Below are 17,745 nucleotides of genomic sequence, written 5' to 3'. Positions count from 1 at the left end.
AGAGCTTGTAACCGATAGCTGCATCGGCCGGGCACCTCTGCGGGGAGCGGCTGACGGCCACGCTATCTTTCGCCACCCGGCGTGTCACCCAAAACGAACGCGCCACACACGACGTTCCGAGCGCGGCGACTCTGTCGGCGCTTTGAGCTGCCAGCTCACAAGAGAGCGGCACCGGGTTGAAAAGCCACTTCCATTCAATCACACTTAAGTCTTAAGTGCTATCGATCAATAAGCGGGTCTCGGTGCAGCCCTCGGACAAAGTGAAGTGCTCTAACCTCGTAATGTGATCTATGGGCTACTTTGGTCAGTGCGGCGGCTCGCTCTGCATCGGGATGCTCCGCTACGACAGAACGGGTTCACCGCACCATGTTCTACGAGGTTATCGCAACAGAATTAAATAGGTATCATTGATCACTGGCTTCAGAGCCTTTAGGGTATTTTCGGAACTTCAAAAAAAAGCTCCGATACTACATCAACACCACTTTAGCAGCCTAACATATATAGTCTAGTTGTGTAAAGAAGCTTTGTGAGCCACGTGATGATCCTTATGCTTAATTTGGATAACCACACTAGGCCGGGGGGGAGGGGGGGGGGGGCGCAGGGGCATTGGCCTCCCCCAGAAATGAACCGCCCGAGGTCCTAGACCAGATCCTTTCCGATATTTCCGGGAATTTATTTATTTTAACATATTTCCACTCATACCCTAAAGGGAATCGATTATCAATCTTTATCGGTGTTTTCAAAGGAATTTGAGTTTTGAATTTTTCTTCTAACCCTAACCCTCCTGAAATTCTAGCTCTGCCAGTGAAAATTAGCCTTATGATTTTAAATCCGTTAATATACAGTGGATTTGCATAATAGTAATGTGAAGGACAAAATGATGCATTTAGAAGCATAGCTTCTCCACCAACGCCTGAGAGGAGCCGCCATGAGCCATCTATTTATACCAGGCCCAGAGGGGAAGGTGGGGGCTGGTGAGGGGTACAGGAGTAAGGGAGGAGGAAGTAGCATGGACAGGTCTTGTTACACATGTCACAGGGGTCGGGTGGAGAGGGGGGGGTGGCTAGCCACAGGGGGACCACGCGTAAAGTCAGACAGGCTGACCTCTCGGTCACCTACATGAGTCCGACCTGCTTCATGTTGGTGCAACTGTGCGAGAAACTCCAAATGATAATAACGTACGTTCATGTAAGCAGGAGGCTGTCAAGCAGTGAGATGAACAAGCTCCCCAGCAGCTTACCCTCCCAACCGGCAAGGCCGTAAACATGCCAGGTGAAGAGGGCTGGATTAGACTGAGCTCGCTTGCCCCTCTGCGGCCCCACAGCCACATCTTTGGAGCTTCACGAAGAAAAAAAAAAAAAAGACGAAAAACGAGCCCGATGATTGTAATGGCAGGGCACGCAGTGGGGGTCAGCCAGACCACTCAGCCTTGGCAGCTGCTTCTCATCTCTCACACGCTGCGTACAGTCACATGTACACAAAGACTTTTAACACGCACTTGTGTGGGATGCAAACAAGGGAGTGTGAGGGTACAGTTTGCAATGCTTGATTTGTTCAGGGCGTGTAAAGCTGGACACCAAGACGTAAATACAGTCTTGACTGTTGAAATTCACGTTTGTAATCACATTTAATAATATGCTATAAAATTAAAGTCAGAACAGCAATGTCAATTGACAACTGCAGGAGTCTGCCACTTGTTGCTAGGCAGAATTCATGCTGCCACTGCCTCTTAGACCAACGAGAACACGATTCTGCCTTTTAAACAACAAAAATAATTCCTAAAAGAGCCAGACCAGTGACCTTCACACATTATTTTTTCAATTAAATTACCATTCTGTAATAATAGGGTTGCAGCTTTTGTATTCTTTGGTACTTAATTTGCTTAGAAAACAATTGTAAATACAAAAGAAAACATTTTTCACTTAATAATGCAAAACCAACTGCTTTTGAAAGAGTAGTACGCAGCCTGGCTTATAGCAGCTAGCTGCTAGCCACTAGCACGCCTTACTGTATGTCTTTGACAGCCGAGAAAAACAATTCCGTTTCTTTGAAAAGAATTTATTTACACTGTCGTGAGGGTGCGACATGCCCTTTGGTCCCCCAGAGACCGAAGTCACGTCAGCATGATTAGTTTTTGCCTGCAGAGCCTCACTCAAGTCAGCTCGGGCAGTGCCCCATCGCGTTGCATCTGTCGCCTGCTATATTTAGCGGTCGCGTCAAATAGCGCTGCGGAGCCCCCTTGTATATGAACTTGAGCTGACAGACGCGACGCCGGAGCGGGTGGATTCGCCTCGTCGGCCTTCTGTATCCTAACCTTGAAGAGCCGATTAACGTTTTTGTTTACGGCGCGTTGCCGTGCTGAGGGTTAGTTAGCGGCTACGTGGCCCGCTCAAGCTAACGTCGGTGGCGAGGGCTGCCATCAACAAATTTGCCAGCAGCACGTCGAGAGCCTACGCACGTCTGTGCGTCATCGCCATGAGGCAGTTGGCGCGCTATATTACATGTTGCCTGCCATCTGCTTGCTACAGGGTGAGGCTCGCAGATATGGCCCAGAAACACTGCGCTTATGCAAAAAGTATTTATAATTCATCCTATTAACGCAATATGGGCCCATGTGTGCACATGGAGCTCAAATATGGTGCCAAAGGTGCTTTTCTGACCCGCAATTGAAGCCAGTTAGCTTGAGATGCGCCCAATGAGGATTGCTATATTAGCTAATAGCTAATGGCCGTGAACAAACACAAGAGTGGAGCCTCCACAGGTGGTCAAACAAAATTATATCTTTTAAATGAAACTTCTCAACCTGATATGTTACAATCTTTCTGGCTTAACGATATTAAGTCAGCACATTAAAGGAAATAAATCATCACCGATGATTTGGAGCTGAACTATGCAATAAATGCAGAATTTCTGTGTGCCTACTCGTATTTATTTAGCGCATATATCTCGCCAGGCTGCACTCTTCAGCCTGCACACATTTGCTCTGAGAAGGAAAAAAAAAAAAATCCTCGTGTACTTTTTAAGAAGAAACACACTGCAGTGCAGATAAGTTGGGAGGATCCGAGCAACATCTGCACATGTAATCAAACGCCTGGCACTTAAGCCAAGCTTGCTGGAGGCTGAGAGGCGGAGCCCGAGGTTAGCGAGTGCACGGCGGGAGACGAAGCTGGAGCTGACGCAGGGTGCTGCTGCGGTTCGGGTGGAGACAGGTACACTGACAGGCACTTGAGTGCACTTTACGGAGAAACGGAAGGCTGTTCGACGAGGATAAAAGCACTATAGGAACAGCAGTTATAAAAAACCAAGAGGACCCATTTAAAAGGACCCATTTTCTGTCTTTCTCCCGCCCCCCTGCCCGAATAGTTTGGCAGCACCGTACAAAATGGCGGCGCTGGAAGGCGAGTGGAAACCATTTACTAAGAGTCAAGGCGGGCTGCGGCTGGTGGCCAATTAGAGGGGCACTCGGAGCGCTATTCCCCACGTTAAAGATGACGTTCTTTACGTCTAATAACAAGGCAACAGAACACAGACAGAATGGCGGCATTTTCACAGCAGGTGGCGATAGAACACCTTCGGGGACTTACCGCAGAAAGTGCGTCAGTCCGTGTCTTCGTAGCTTTTGGCCTCTTGATGACGTTCAAACACAATCGCCTGAAAGAGAGGGAAAGAGAGCGTAAGCTATAGCAGACAGTTAATGGGTCGACGTTGCTATCTTGCTAGCTAACTTTGGAAACGTAAACAAAAACAATGGCAGCCCAGTAAAGACAATTTAAGGGTCGGCATTGCTATCTTGCTAGCTAGCTAACTTTTGGAAACACAAACAAAAAACAATGACAGCCCAGAAAAGACAATTTCATTGCTATCTTGCTAGCTAACTTTGAAAACACAAAAACAATGGCAGCCCAGAAAAGACAATTTAAGAGTTGGCATTGCTATCTTGCTAGCTAACTTTGGAAACAAAAAACAATGGCATATGTTGGGCCTTTTTCTGTAATACTACAAGATGCCGCTGAAGGCTTGTAGGAAAGCAGTAATCCTGTCAGAAAGTAAGCCGAAAATGTTCTCGTCTGATGGGGAGGAGCCAAGTTTCCTGTTTGCTAATCCTAACAGCTAATTCAGGATTTTCCCCGACAAACTAATCAAATAATTCAGTCTTTGAATTAGCCGACTAACTTCCCAGCAAATTACAATCAAAACAATAGCGGTGGCGTTTGGGTTTTGCACTCAAGGAGTCGAGGAACGGCACATCTCGAGGCTCGACAGTACGTGCAGACGCTTTGGCGACGGCGCCAAACCTGGGGGCGGCGTTGAGAGGCGCTGCGTCACGTGCCTGCTGCGCATCACGGCCAGCACATGTGGCACAGCACTGTAGCTTACAGCCATGCTTTTGACACATGCGTGTGTAGGTGCACATATTTTCGTTTTTTTCTAAAGATAGGGGGGGGGGGCGCCACAGGGACCCGGTCCAATTCGAGGCCGTCCGCGGAGGACACTGCCAATTAGAGGCCTTCACTGAGTAGGTGATAATTCCATACAGGGACGCTAATTGCGGCGCGGGGCATGGCCTTGCTGCGGAGGGGAGACTCTTTTATATATTGTTTGGAACGTTTGTAATTACAGTTCAGCGCCTTGGAGCGCCGCCAGCACATGTTTATAGACTCATGAGTAACCCAACTCCCGCGGCCCATGGAGACAGATTCATGTCCATAGCTCAATGCACTCAATGCACTCTGTGTAGCGCACACACAAGCGTGTGTGTGTGTGTGTGACTCAAGAACCCTCGGCAAGAACTGTATGTACAGCAATGAATCTCCATATAGCAAGTACAGCAAATGGCTGGGTAAGAAAATGCATTACACACTTTAAAGTATTTCCAGGAAGCAAATTAGCCACTTATCAGTCCGTTAGGCTATTTTCAAGAACGAAGGAACAAGAAGCAGTCATCAAAAGATGGTAACGGACCACCACTATGCGACGACAATATTCAAGCCAGATAGAAGACGTGCACTCGATACCAAATAGCCAGTTCAGGGTGTACCCCGCCCGCCTACGGCCCAAAGATGAGGCTCCAGCATGCCCGCGACCTTCGCGAGGATTACGCCGTTTCCAAAATGGATGGATATAAATATAAAAAAAATGGCACTTTTTCTAACGAGCTATATCGGTTGATTAAATCGGCCCTGATTGTGACTATGAAATACTTGCAACAATATTTTTAGCAAGTAAAGGAGAGGGGTACCTTGAGATATGAGTTTAATTTATTCAGTGAGCATGCTCGTAACTCAAAACACCAGTGCTTCTGTGTGGATGCATCAGCCAGCCAATCATTTACGGATATCATGCTTCGAACTGAGCTCATCAGTACGGCACTAATATCAGTTCTTATTTGACCCTTTTTTGGAAAAACTGTTCACATTTAATCTGCCAATTTTATTTTTTGAGTTGCTTCAGTGGCACCATGCATATTCATACTCAATTTGTATGTCAATACAATTTTTTCTTTATTTTTTTTTTACTTCTACACGCACCAAGGTGAAACATTCTCTGCTTAGGCCAGCAAGGGTAATTACATATTTTCAGTCCACAATAGCAGAGTGCTTACTAATCCCCTCAATTTAGCAGGTTTAATCCTTCCTAAAGACTGGTGGCAAAACTCAAGGTGAAAGATAATTCTGCAGCGTTTGCATCTTTTTTGTTTTTTAACATCCACTGCAGAAGCCCCAACACGGCTCGCAATCGTATCTCCCAGTCAAACAATTTTGGCTGACTCGACACTTCCGCGGGGTCCAAAAATTGTCTTGGCAACAGCCAGAGCCAAAAGCTGTAGAAATATATGAGCAATGGAAAGGAAAAGCGGAGCGGGCGCCACTCGGTGTTATCTGGACGTCGCCGTTGCCAGGCAGATAGCGGGCGCTGAGAGACACACGTGTACACAGAGCCTCTTTTAGAAAACGCGCGCCGACTGACATTAGCGGTCAGCGGCACCCAAAAAAAAAAGTCATAATACGCGTAATTTGACAAATTTGCTTGAATGTTAGCTGGCCGGACTCCAGCTGCGTAAAGCGGCCATTGAGGGCCCCTGCATCAATGTGAAAGGTCTCTTTTCAGCTCGGCATGATGTCACCATGACATCATGTTGCTGTGGTTTCCGTGGTTAAAATCACGTGTGACCGCATCCCATCTGACATTCAGATTAACACAGACAGGAGGAGGAGGAGGAAAAAAAAAAAAAGAAGGGGGGGGCCCCAAGTTCGCCCCCAGTCGACAGCATGATGGACTTAATGACCTCTTGAGTGTGGTGGCAACGAGAAGGTAAAGGCGGCTTGTTTTTTACTCCAGTGGAGTCATTTTGACGCCACCGTGCAACACTTTTTTTTTTTTTTTTTTTGGGAGGGGGCACTGTATTTCCTTATTTTTCCCGCTGGAATTTGTTCACATGGGAATTTAGTAAGAAACTACACAAAAAGTTAGTCAAGTTTTTGTACTTGCCACGTGAGCATTTTTGAAAAAAAAAAAAAAAGTAAATTAAAAAAAAAAATTGCTGTCCTAAAGTGCTTTAAATGATTGGAAAATTTATTTTTGTGTATAAAAGTCATAAATTCTGCAGAAAGCAGGTTCAACGCTACATTAAGCTATTCCGAGCTATCTTACGATCATTTTGCCGTACTAAAAAAGCAATTATTTTGTTGACAACAGGTTTCAACTAGCAGCTAACATTTTAATGGGTCGGGTTGTCTCATGCAAGTCATTTTTAAAAACAAATTAAGCCATTCCAAGTAATCACAACGTACGTACATCAAATAAATGTGTGGTAATAAGAGCAAAACAAAATTCTACTAAAATTTTGCATCGTACCATTGTGCTCGTGATCGGCATCAAGGGAAAAAAAACACACACAAAAAATGCAGCTTGGCTATTTTCCTTCCACTCTAAATAAAAAATAATAATTGCTGTCAGAATATCTTCGAATATGACCAACACCCTGCTTTTTTATTTTTTTTAACCACAACAATGTTAGGGACGTTGGACCTCTTAATTTCTTCCAACTCCAGTCTTTCTTATGCTAAGCACTTTTTCTTTACAAACAGACCAACTCTTTCTAATTAAAACGTTACATTATATGTATTAAAAAATGAATGATAATTTTCTACTCCATCCACATAACCGCAGACGATCCAGGAGGAGGCGGAACCATTCTATTTTATTAGGCACCTAGTCAAATTGAATGCACCCAAAAGTCTGCCTGCCTTTACAAAGATAAAAAATGCTGGCTCGCTATTGTTAATTGACGCTATTCGTACCTGCTTGAATACGGTGAGTCAAACGTTGGACTTCATTTGAATGCCAACGTGTATAATCGATAGAACGAACAACAAATATCTACATATTATAGTTATATTGTATTATGTTAGTGTAAGCCCTCGTTGCGCACACACACTGAAACACACAAGACACACACACACCTCGACCAATTTTCACGGATAAAAATCCTATTTAAATTAATTTTATTAACAAAAAAATTGCAAAACACATCACGATGCTTGGTATCTACTTTTTAAATATTTTCTTTTGTACATAAGTCATCGGGATTCTGTTACTGATTTTACAAATTGTTAGATGGGCAAAAACAAAGAAAGTATATTGAACTAAATAAATGTGCAGATTGTATTGTGCACTGCAGTATTCTGTGTATATCATTTAATAAATAAATAAATGTATGTACACATACACTCACACACACACACACACACACACACACGCACACACACACACGCACACACACACGCACACACACACACATTTCTGCCTCTAACTTTACCATTAATATATATTTATTTTCCTCTCTTGCTTGCTTTGGACAAATACAACTCACTGGCATGAACTCATTAAAATAAATAAATATAGAAATAAAATAACTTGCAGAACACACACTTTCCACTCTCCAAGTTCATGTTCAAGTTCAAAGTCATGGAAAGGTTCAAGTTCAAGTTCAGCAAGCAGCTTTTTCCAATTTCCCCTTTCTCAGTCCATATTTGCTACTGCACCAAACACACCAAAGTAAGTCAGAAAACCTTTTTAGTAAAGCCCTGATGCGAAAAGTGACGTTTTTGAGAGATTAGCTGGGCGTTTAAAAAAAAAAAAAAAAAATCCTCCCCGTACTCCCCAACAAGCATGCGCACATTGGTGTGCCTCGTGACTGCTTTGGGTTCGGGCCGCAGCGGCCTAACAAGGTGCGCTTCCACATGAGGGAAGGAAAGCTCCAGCCTGGCACCACGGGCGACTTTAGATGCCACCTCGCCATGCACAGGCTGGCCGGGAAGCAAGTGAGGGAGCGAGGGCCACTTCTGAATATCTGAATTAGACCTCAACTCTAATACAAATGAGTTTTATTGAACAGATTTTGAGCGTAATCTAGAAGTTCAAACCGATATGTAAAATGTGACTTTATTTTAATCCCCTTTAGCACAATTCCATCTTCTAGCTCACATCGCCTCTCATTTCCCGACTGTACTTTTAAAAAGCTTCGTATGGGCGTATATGGCACCCCAAAAAGCACATAGGGCGTCATAAATCATCATGGCCGCACAAAGAGACAAGAAACGACAGAATTTGACCAAACGTGTTGCGAATTAGCAAAGCCGCCGCTCCTTTCCACCAGCCGAGCCAAAAAACGGTCAAAAATCAACAAATGTGGCGTATTTTGATACCATTTAGCGCCGGCGGGTGCGCCACGTATGCCTCTGGTGCTCTCCGGGTACGCGCTCGGGCCCGCGTCGTTGGCGTGAGCCAGCCAGCGAGGTCTGGCGTCCTCCCGCCAACTGACGCCAGCAAAACGGCCGCTTAGCCGCTCACAAAAGTTAACGCAAACAAAAGCACATTTGCCAAACATTCCCGTGTTTATCTGCGATCGCGAGCGTCCGTGTGACTTACCCGTCCCCGCCAGGCGGCCGATCTCGACGACGCTTTCGGCCAGAGCTGCGTCCGACGCCCGTCTCGCTCCAATCTCAGCTCCGGGCCCGGCCTGGCCGCCTCCTCCAGCTGCTGCAGCCCGAGCACCCCCCCAACGAGTTCAAGTCGGGCCTAAAACAATAGGAGGCCATGAGGCTGCGGTACCGGTGCGCATGTGGAATGTGAGCAAATAAAAACGCAGCGTCGGATGCGTGCAAAAGCCAAGGTGGCGTGACCCCCCGAGTTCGTCCGGTTCGGTCTTACGAGCGACTTGTGAAAAATTAACCGGATTCTACGCTCTCCCGCGGGACGGCCTCTCTCTCGAGATGCCTTCACTTCTGAAGTGAACATTGGTAAAAGTATTCAAAGCCTGGCCTGCTAAATCGAAGCACACACACACGAGCATGTACAACACACACGCGCGCACACACACACACGCACACACACACACAACGAGTGCACAAAGTGAGCAGAGCATACGAGGAAGGCAATCTGATGCAAGAAAAGCCCCCCCCACCCCCAAATAAATGCACAATTACGAACGTTTTCTATCCCTCCTCGCTTTTTGGCCTCTTTTGTTTGCATTTGGCAGCCGTCCCAGAAAAGCGCTCGCTCCGGCGGCTCGGCTCAGCCCAAAGCCGCTCGTCCGCCTGCATGTCGGGAGTTGTGCGGCGCCGAAAGGAGGACGGAATGAAGCCGAAGGACGGCAGCGCGCAGGAGGCAGAGGAGGGCAAAAAAAAAAAAGAAACCCCGCTAGATCTTGTCGAAAATCGGCTGACCCACGCATGGCCGTTGGCGTAGTCATCGGGACGGCGTGCGGGTCGTATCCCCTCTCCGGTCGGTCCAGCTCGCAATGGCGGCGGTGAGAAACCTCCGTTTCCGATTCGAATCGACAAACTCTACAAAAATAATCACATTTTGCCGCAAATAAAATGTGGAAAAATGCATACTTGAAAGCGACCAGATCCAAAAGCGCGGGAATCGGTGAGGAAAAATATGTGCGGCGAAAAAAGTGGCCGAAAAAGGCCTCGTGGAGGAGCAACTTGTTGCCAGCATATTTTTTTTTTTTTTGCAAGAGCTGCAAGTTGGAGGCAGAGGGTTAAAATCCAAGCGAGCGGTGAGCGGAGGGGGGGAAAAAAACTCAGTCTATGGAAGGGCGGGCGGGAGAGCGACGGCGGGGAGGCCCGGACTGTAGAAATAGCAGCAGACTGCCCCCCTCGCCCGCCCCCCTCTCTTTTTCTCCCACTCTAAGTCTCCCCCTTGCGTGAGGCCAGAGCAGAAAGAGAGGCGCGAGCGAAACCGAGCGCAAAAGAAGTGCCAGCCGGAGAGAGAGCGCGAGAGAGAGAGGGAAAGAGGTACGAGGAGGAGACTGATGATGCAACAGGGGGCGTGGCCAGGAGCACCAAGGAGCGAGCGAGGCTGGAAGAGAGCAAAGAGAGAGAGAGCGAGGGGGGAGAGATTGACACGCCTCCGGGAGTCGCGCAGACGCAGTGCGAACGTCGGCCGCCATAGTGGCATCCGGTGCAGCATCTCCCCATGTAGAAAGAAAAAGGGGAGGGGTGGGGGGGTGCACCCTGAAAAAATATATCTGTAAAAAAAAATTGCTATTTGACACGCTGGAAACACACAAATGTTGGCACACACACACACAGTCAGATAAGCTTCCAGGAGGGTTTCTTTCAGGAACATGTGGCCGGGAACACACGGCCCCTCCGTGCCCCCCGTGCCCTCGTGTCCCCGGCCGACCAGCCGGCCGGCCTTGTTGTGTCACCGCCAAGCGAGCTTGATGGCTTGCAGCCTCTCTGCTGCCTGGCACCGAGTCAAAACGGCGCATTTTTTTATTTTAGGGCAGGCGAGAGATGGGGAAACAGCTTCCCTGTTTTGTCGCTCCCTCCAAAATAAAAGCCGATATTTTCGATGTTTAATCTCGAATATTCTTTGTTGTTAGCACGCTAGCGCGCCCCCATGTGTCCTTGAAGCCCCCCTTCCTCCCTACCTCCTCCCTTACTCCTCTTCCCTCCAGCCCGCTGCCACCTCAGCTACCAGCGTTTGGCTTTTTCCACTCTTGTGGCACATTACTGTAACGCTATTGTGCGACAACTCCCTGCCTCTTTTCGGCTACAAAAAAACAAAACAAAAAAAGAAAAGCAGCCGAGCTGGGAGAGCGACTGTCGGTCAGTAAGTAGGACGACGCACATCGTGCAAAGAGACAAGGTGGGGCTTTGGAGCTTTTTCTTACTTTTACTCTGAGGAAATTGTTTTTTTTGTTTTTTTTTGGGTGGTTGTGTTTAGCGAGGCTCGGTCGGGTCTTGGCGCGGCTTTAGAAGCGGGCACAAAAAAGCACGACGAGGCGCTACTTGCTGCCCCCGGGGGAGATTATGCTGTAGGCTGCTTGGTTTGTTGTTTTGAAGAAGCGTTGATGAAGCTGCTTATAATACACACAAATGGGCGTGTGTGTGTGTGCGCGCATGTGTGTGTGTGTGTGCATGCGTGTGTGTCTGTGTAAAGTGAAGTTGAGACAAGGATGCAGCGTCGCTCGCGGGTTGTCGTGTCAGCACATTTGAGCTCCAATTGGAGAAAATGCATTGGTTAGCCATTAGCTCTTTAGCATGATGTCGTTATGAAGAAGCAGAGCCTGATTGTGAGGCAAAAAAAGATGGCGACGTGTCTTTGGGTGCATTTGTAGCACCATTTGCAAACTTTTGCCTCGGCACCCAAAACTCCAAGTAATCATCAAGCAAGCGCACAATTTGTTATATTTATTTATCTTTTATTTCGCATCGGTGTAATGCTTTGCATTGCTATTGTTGAATATTATGAGATCATTTTGGATGCATCTTTGGACATTTTTTGTAATAAATTTGAATAAATTTTTGTACAAATGATAAATTTTTTGTTTACGCACAACATAATGATTGCATCACATCACTGCAAGAATAAACAACTAAAAATGAAATTCCAAATCAGGATGTTTACGGAAAATAGCTAAAATAAATACTTCATCTTAAGGAAGATTTGGTCGTATAAATGGATTATTTTGCAGCGGTAATTCATATTACCCAGAGCTGTGTATTTATTTATTTTTTAAGTTTGTCCTGCTGCTGCTCCTGATTTGCCCATATTATGCTATTCTGTTAAATGATTGGCTAAGTCAGGTCACATGGTCCCACCGATTTAAGGTATGGCTAATTTTATTTGGGTTTGGAACTAAAACTAAAAATAAGATGATCCCATTTTTTTAATTTGTGAACTTTTTTACTTTGTGGGGAAAAAGTGAAATAATATGGAACTCATTTTAAGAAAGGGCACACAGATTTTAGAGGTTGATGTTCTAAGCTTATCATTAATCGCTATGTCGCCACCCACCAAAGCAAATCAAATTCCAATACAATGATCTGCATCCAATGGTATAATATTTCCAACAAAATATTCAAATAAGCCAGAATTGAAAACTTGCAATGAGCTTGGTGCATGAAAAATGACAAAAATGTCCTAACGGGCTTTTTAAAATTTGGAATATTCATATTAACAACTAACCCTAAGTTGACATTCTTCTCGCAGCGGCAGCGGAGGAGGTGGTGGTCTGGCCGTGAGCGCCGCACGTGTCCAAACACAAGCTCTCTATTACACCCCAGTCATTTGAGTGCACCCCCCCACAAAGTCAGGGTGAGGGGTCATGACCCCTGGGTCAAAAGTGTGACACGGGGAGTCCGAGCGGGCCCATTGAGCGCGCCGCCGCTGTTTGCTTTAAGAAGGTAAAGATTACAAACACATTAACTAATGCCGATTAGGAGGTGATCCCCGGCCGGGGGTCGGAGGTCCCGGGGGAGCGTGTTACGTCTTATTAACAGGGGCTGACCTTTGACCCCAGCAGCCACCTCAGGCAACAGAGTGTGACTGACCGCTTTGGGCTCTCTGCTTGAAGGGCGTCGAGTTTGAAGCTTGCGCAGGCACGTGCGCTCCTCCGCTTTCTTAAAACGGGCCGCCGAGGGACGACAAACGGGACCGCGTGATTCAAAGAGTGGCCGGCCCAGTTTTTCCCAGTAACCCTTTCTGCACTTCAGATTTTTTGTTTTTTAAGTACAACCAAAATACAGCTTATATGCGGTGTAAATACGCAAAAGTCTAAATGACAAAAATCCTTACAAATAAATACATTTGATGTAAATACGAGAAACATGCGCAATATCGACATGAAAATTAAAAAAAAAAAAATCCCTTTTGTCATCAAGCCTTTAAAGCAAAACACTTGAGATTCATCAAACGCCTCCCAAATATGACAACAGTGTTACATCAGCAAAATAAAGAGGAAATCCCGCCTGATGAAATTCTTCCTGGATTGATTTTGGCTTCAAGTCTCACGAGGAGCACAACAAAAACAAAAGCCTGGCTCGCTCTGAGGATTGCGTGAGCGCATGCCCTCTGTCTTAAAATGGGCGCCGGAGCTCGGATCAACACAAAATGGCCGACGTTAGACGAACAAGTGAAATAGTAGCGAGTCATGTTCAACTTTTTGGCTCCCAATTTTCAGTCTCATTCATTTCATTAACAGGCCGTATGTGGTCACTGGAGCCACCACAAGCAAATTAACGCTTCTAAGCACTCCCAGAGAAAATCTGACAATTCACCAGGAGAGACTGAGGAATCAAAATTCTTCTTGTATCATTTGGCCCAAAGTCAGGAAAAGCCCGGTCGCACTTTGTAATTAAAAATAACAACAATTAGATGAATGAAAGAAAGCCTCGTGCGTCAGTGAGCTCATTTGACAGATGCAAAGCTTCAAAGTGTATTTTATTTGCCAAAAAATTAATTTAAATTGCTCATTGTTACAATTACGATTATTTACAAAAAAATGACGTATTCAACAGATCAAACATTTGGCGTTAGTCTGTAATAAACATTTGATTTATGAATGTTATCTATATAAATAAAAAATAACCTTCAAAACAAACTAATATACAACTCGAATGAAATTGTCCAGATTAATGTGCAGTCATGTGGTAACCGTGTGTGTGTGTGTGTGTGTGTATACGTGTGTGTGTGTGTGTGTTTTCAGACAGTTGGTGACAACTTTTTTTTTTTCCCCTCACATTTTTACGACTCATTAATTCTGCCCCAAACATCACTTACGCATTACGCATCTAAATCTTGAGGAGTGCATGTGACATAAATTTGGAATATTAATAACAACACCTGCTTTGAACCTAACATGTCTATTTTGCATTTGATTATTTCCACGTGAATTATATTCGGAGCCAGGAATGACACGCTTCATCTTGAATCCAAGCTTTCCTTTTAGTGACATTATTTGTCAAAATTTGTCCGCAGTAATAATAACAATCATTTTGTCCGCACAGATTCCATTTGCGGCAGGAGACAGAAAAGCAGAGAAGAAGGGACAAGGAGGAGAGGGAGCAGACTGGTTCTGCCGAGCGAGTGCCGACCCGGTAGCGTTCGGACCTCGGAGTGCGGGTCGACTTCTCCGAAGAGGGACGTGCCTTCGCTTGCTCTAACGACGGCTGGCAACTCGTCAGTGCACGCAAATGACACTCTTGCAAAAAACAAAAAAACCAAGCCGATTTGATGGGTTATTTTGTATAAAAAAACTTTAAGGGTATGTGATATAAAAAAATAAATAAAAATAATCATCAGTGTGCACTTTCTTAGTAAACTCATGACTGGATTTATTTTGTAATGTGTTTTTCCCCTAATTTATTTTTGCCCAGCAAATCAAGAGCTGCAATAATGTTTCTTATATTTAATTTTTTTAGCTGGATGTTCGTGCCAAATTATTAGACACGGCTCACAGTGTGGTGGAGTGTATTTATAAACACTGTCAATAACAACAATAAACATCAGTGATAAACATTAATTAACATTTAAAAATTGCCGTAAGTCACTTAGTTTGCATTTTGAACATTGATCCTAAATATTGAAGAAAAGTACACAGCTCGACTGCATCATATGTCCAAAATGTCATAAATAATATTCTATTTTTTTTAAAAAGTTTGTTAGACAAACTTCATCTAGGTCGGTTCTAATTCCAGCTCGAGATGTTAGCAGCATTTCAATTGGTCATTACCCAAAGGAAAGTCTGGGCCTGATGAGATGTTCCAAAGCCATTCAAGTTGCTTTGAATGGTGTGAAATCAGCAACAATGCGTGTCATAATTGAACCATCTCGGGGGTATTAGGTGATGGAAAATGAAATATCAGGTACAAATTGTGGTTCAAGTGCATCCAAATTTGAGCGCAATTTTGCGAGCGGCGGGATATTAATAATGTCGGCTTTGTTGCTTCAAAATGTACAAGCCTGACCTTTGAAAGTTTGCGCATAAATGGATGTCTTTTGAATTATATTATTTCATATCAAATTATAAGCATATATAGGAAGGAGGAAACGTCTGCAGCTAGTTTGTAGGCTTTTCAAATGCAGTTATTGCTTTTATGCAAATTAATATTTCGTCAAGGAAAAATTAGCTCCAGGATATCGTTCCCCAAATGTATTATTTACACTTTTGTGTGATTTTCCCAGTTTCTGGGTTTAATGGATATCTTGATATAAACATTAACCTAGTTTTTTTATTTATAAATAAAAATAGAAATGGATCGGAAGTCACTTTAAAATGTGGGTGTTTAGTTATTGACAAAAATGGCTAAAAAATATTCAATAAAAAAATAATATTAAAAGAAAAACAAAAAACTTTCAAATCAGCATGACCCAGACCTGCCTTCAAACTTGAAAGTGGCCTTGGGAGTTGCACAATGTGGTGGCTGTGGACGAGGAAGCACAGGGCTCACGCTGACTCGGCGCTTTTAAACTAAGCCTCCTCATTCGTCTCTCTGCACCGCCTTAACGTTATTGTCGGCCATCTTGTGGAGTCAAAACGGCACGTGGACGAGTTTTTTTAACTGACGTCTGATTTCAGAACGATTGTATATACTTTGTATTAAATGGGGTTAAGGTCCTTGAGGGTAAAACGATAATGCGAATTTGACACAATATCATATCTTTGGTATCGATTATCAAATATAAAAGTGTGCTGATTTTTCATTCTCACGATTTCCTTTTTTAATTCCCCACTCGATTAATCAATTATGCCTGTTATACTGTCCTGTTTCCCCCCGTAAATATTTCTGGCAAAAAAACAACAGCTTTATGCTGACCAACAATTATTCAGTATATAAGTATCAGAAAATGTTTTGTTATGAATATTTTATGAGATAACTTTCCCATTATTTACTTATACATATTTTATTTATTTAAAAAACAATTAGCTGCTCAGCTAGCCTATTTACACACTTCCTCGGAAATTAAGCCGATTTTGAGTGAGTGAACAAAACAACACCGGCTCTCTTGACTGCTATCAAATGGCTCCGTAATGGGGGGGGGCGGGGGGGGGAATGGGTGATAAGCTGGCACACAACCAAGCACTAATGCCCCTTAAATGTCAGCTGCTATGTATTGCGATGGGAGAAGAGAGAGCATTCATATTTTAGTGAAGCGAGCGAGCGGGTGCACCCGGGGACAGAAAAAGGGGGGGGGGGGGGGGGGTGGAGCAGTGTGGGAGACCGGATTTGGGAGGGAGGGGGGGAGTAGTCAGGCAGCACAGGTGTAAAATAAAAGGTGGGAAAAAGAAGCAAACATTTTTTTTTTTTTTTTTTTTAATCAAAGCTGCCCGTCTCACTCATTGCGTCTCACTCGCTCAGCACACTGTTGGTGGGGGTCGGGGGTCTGGCGTTGGGGGTGGGGTCGACTTGCCGGGGGAGAACGAGAGAGAGTGATTTTTTGCAGCGGGGTGAAAGGCTGGCGGTCATGTGTGCAGGGCTCATGACAAAAGGCCCTTTTATGTGCAGCGTATGCAGATAGAGGAGGCTCCTTTGTGCACAGATGGAGATCCCATGCCTGGGTCTACCCGCGGCCGCCACCAAGGGTTGGGGGGTGGGAGGGGCAGCGAGGGCGTTGAGTGCCATCACTGTGTCTGGTGGGGGGAGGGGGCAGACCGAGTCACCCCGCTGCCAGGCTCGCCGGGAGGAGGCGGTGGCAGAGGAGGAGGAAAAAGAGGCGGAGCTATAAAAGCTTGCTTGGCGCATGCACACGCTGCTAGGCAGGTGGAGCAAAGTCAAATATTCGACACTGACCAATGGAAAGAAAGCAAGGCTCGCAAATGATTATTTTGTGGACAATTTGAGGGGGTGTTTAATAATGGCTTTATCTTTCGTGTATTTTTTTCCTTACTATTTCGGCTTCTCAAAGTCTATCATGCCAGTTCCAAGGTTTGAGCTCCGACTTAAAAACAAATATCAAAAATCCGAGCGCAATGACATCATCACATTTGGCCGGAACGCAGCTTACAAGTGCAAAGACACAGACAACTATTCATAGTCCCACCTGCAAAGGATTTGGAACGACCGCTGCAGTTAACCTGCATGTTATTAGGAAATGAACAGGGTGAGAACGAGCAAATATTGGCTTGGGGTTCTGACCCAGTAATAAAGCCCGCTGCATTTATGAGCCTTTTTTCTTTTAAAGATTCTTGCAAAATATGCAAGATTCTCTCTTAGAACACGAAAAGCATCAGTAATGACAATGTAGCCCCCCAAAAAAATAGCCATATTGCGCTAGCTTCATTGGCTATACAAGAAACCACCGCGCCCAAGGAAAAACAAGTGAAGACATTCTGAGGCATCATCCTTTTTTTTTTTTTGTGCACTCGCCTGCGTTAAATTTTTTATCAAAAAGTTCTGAACAATTTATTTCATCACGCCTCTGCTTGTGAACGTCACGAGATCAAAC

General features: G+C 44.9%; 1 protein-coding gene and 1 long non-coding RNA gene across 7 annotated transcripts in view; one reads left to right on the top strand and one right to left on the bottom strand.

The window, feature by feature from the left end:
• pparab (peroxisome proliferator-activated receptor alpha b) overlaps window positions 1-17,745 on the bottom strand; it is a 44,101-nt gene that overhangs the window by 20,395 nt on the left and 5,961 nt on the right. For 2 of the 6 annotated variants that reach the window (XM_049724431.2, XM_049724432.2), the window contains exons 1-3: window positions 9,493-10,282; window positions 8,932-9,081; window positions 3,585-3,651 (exon numbers count right to left, since the gene is read on the bottom strand). The gene's annotated coding sequence lies outside the window, so the exon portion shown is untranslated. Of the gene's footprint in view, window positions 1-3,584; window positions 3,652-8,931; window positions 9,082-9,492; window positions 10,283-17,745 lie in introns of those variants that run through there. The other 4 variants (XM_049724427.2, XM_049724428.2, XM_049724430.2 and 1 more) reach the window with 4 other exon arrangements.
• On the top strand, window positions 10,955-14,620 carry LOC125971311 (uncharacterized). The gene is made up of 2 exons (XR_007482383.2): window positions 10,955-11,163; window positions 14,307-14,620. It is a non-coding gene; the product is annotated as an uncharacterized lncRNA (long non-coding RNA).

This window comes from Syngnathus scovelli, chromosome 6 (assembly GCF_024217435.2).
Source record: "Syngnathus scovelli strain Florida chromosome 6, RoL_Ssco_1.2, whole genome shotgun sequence".
NCBI classification, from domain to species: Eukaryota; Metazoa; Chordata; class Actinopteri; order Syngnathiformes; family Syngnathidae; genus Syngnathus; species Syngnathus scovelli.
Note: the sequence above shows the minus strand (reverse complement) of the source record. Positions and strands in the feature narration are given on the sequence as shown.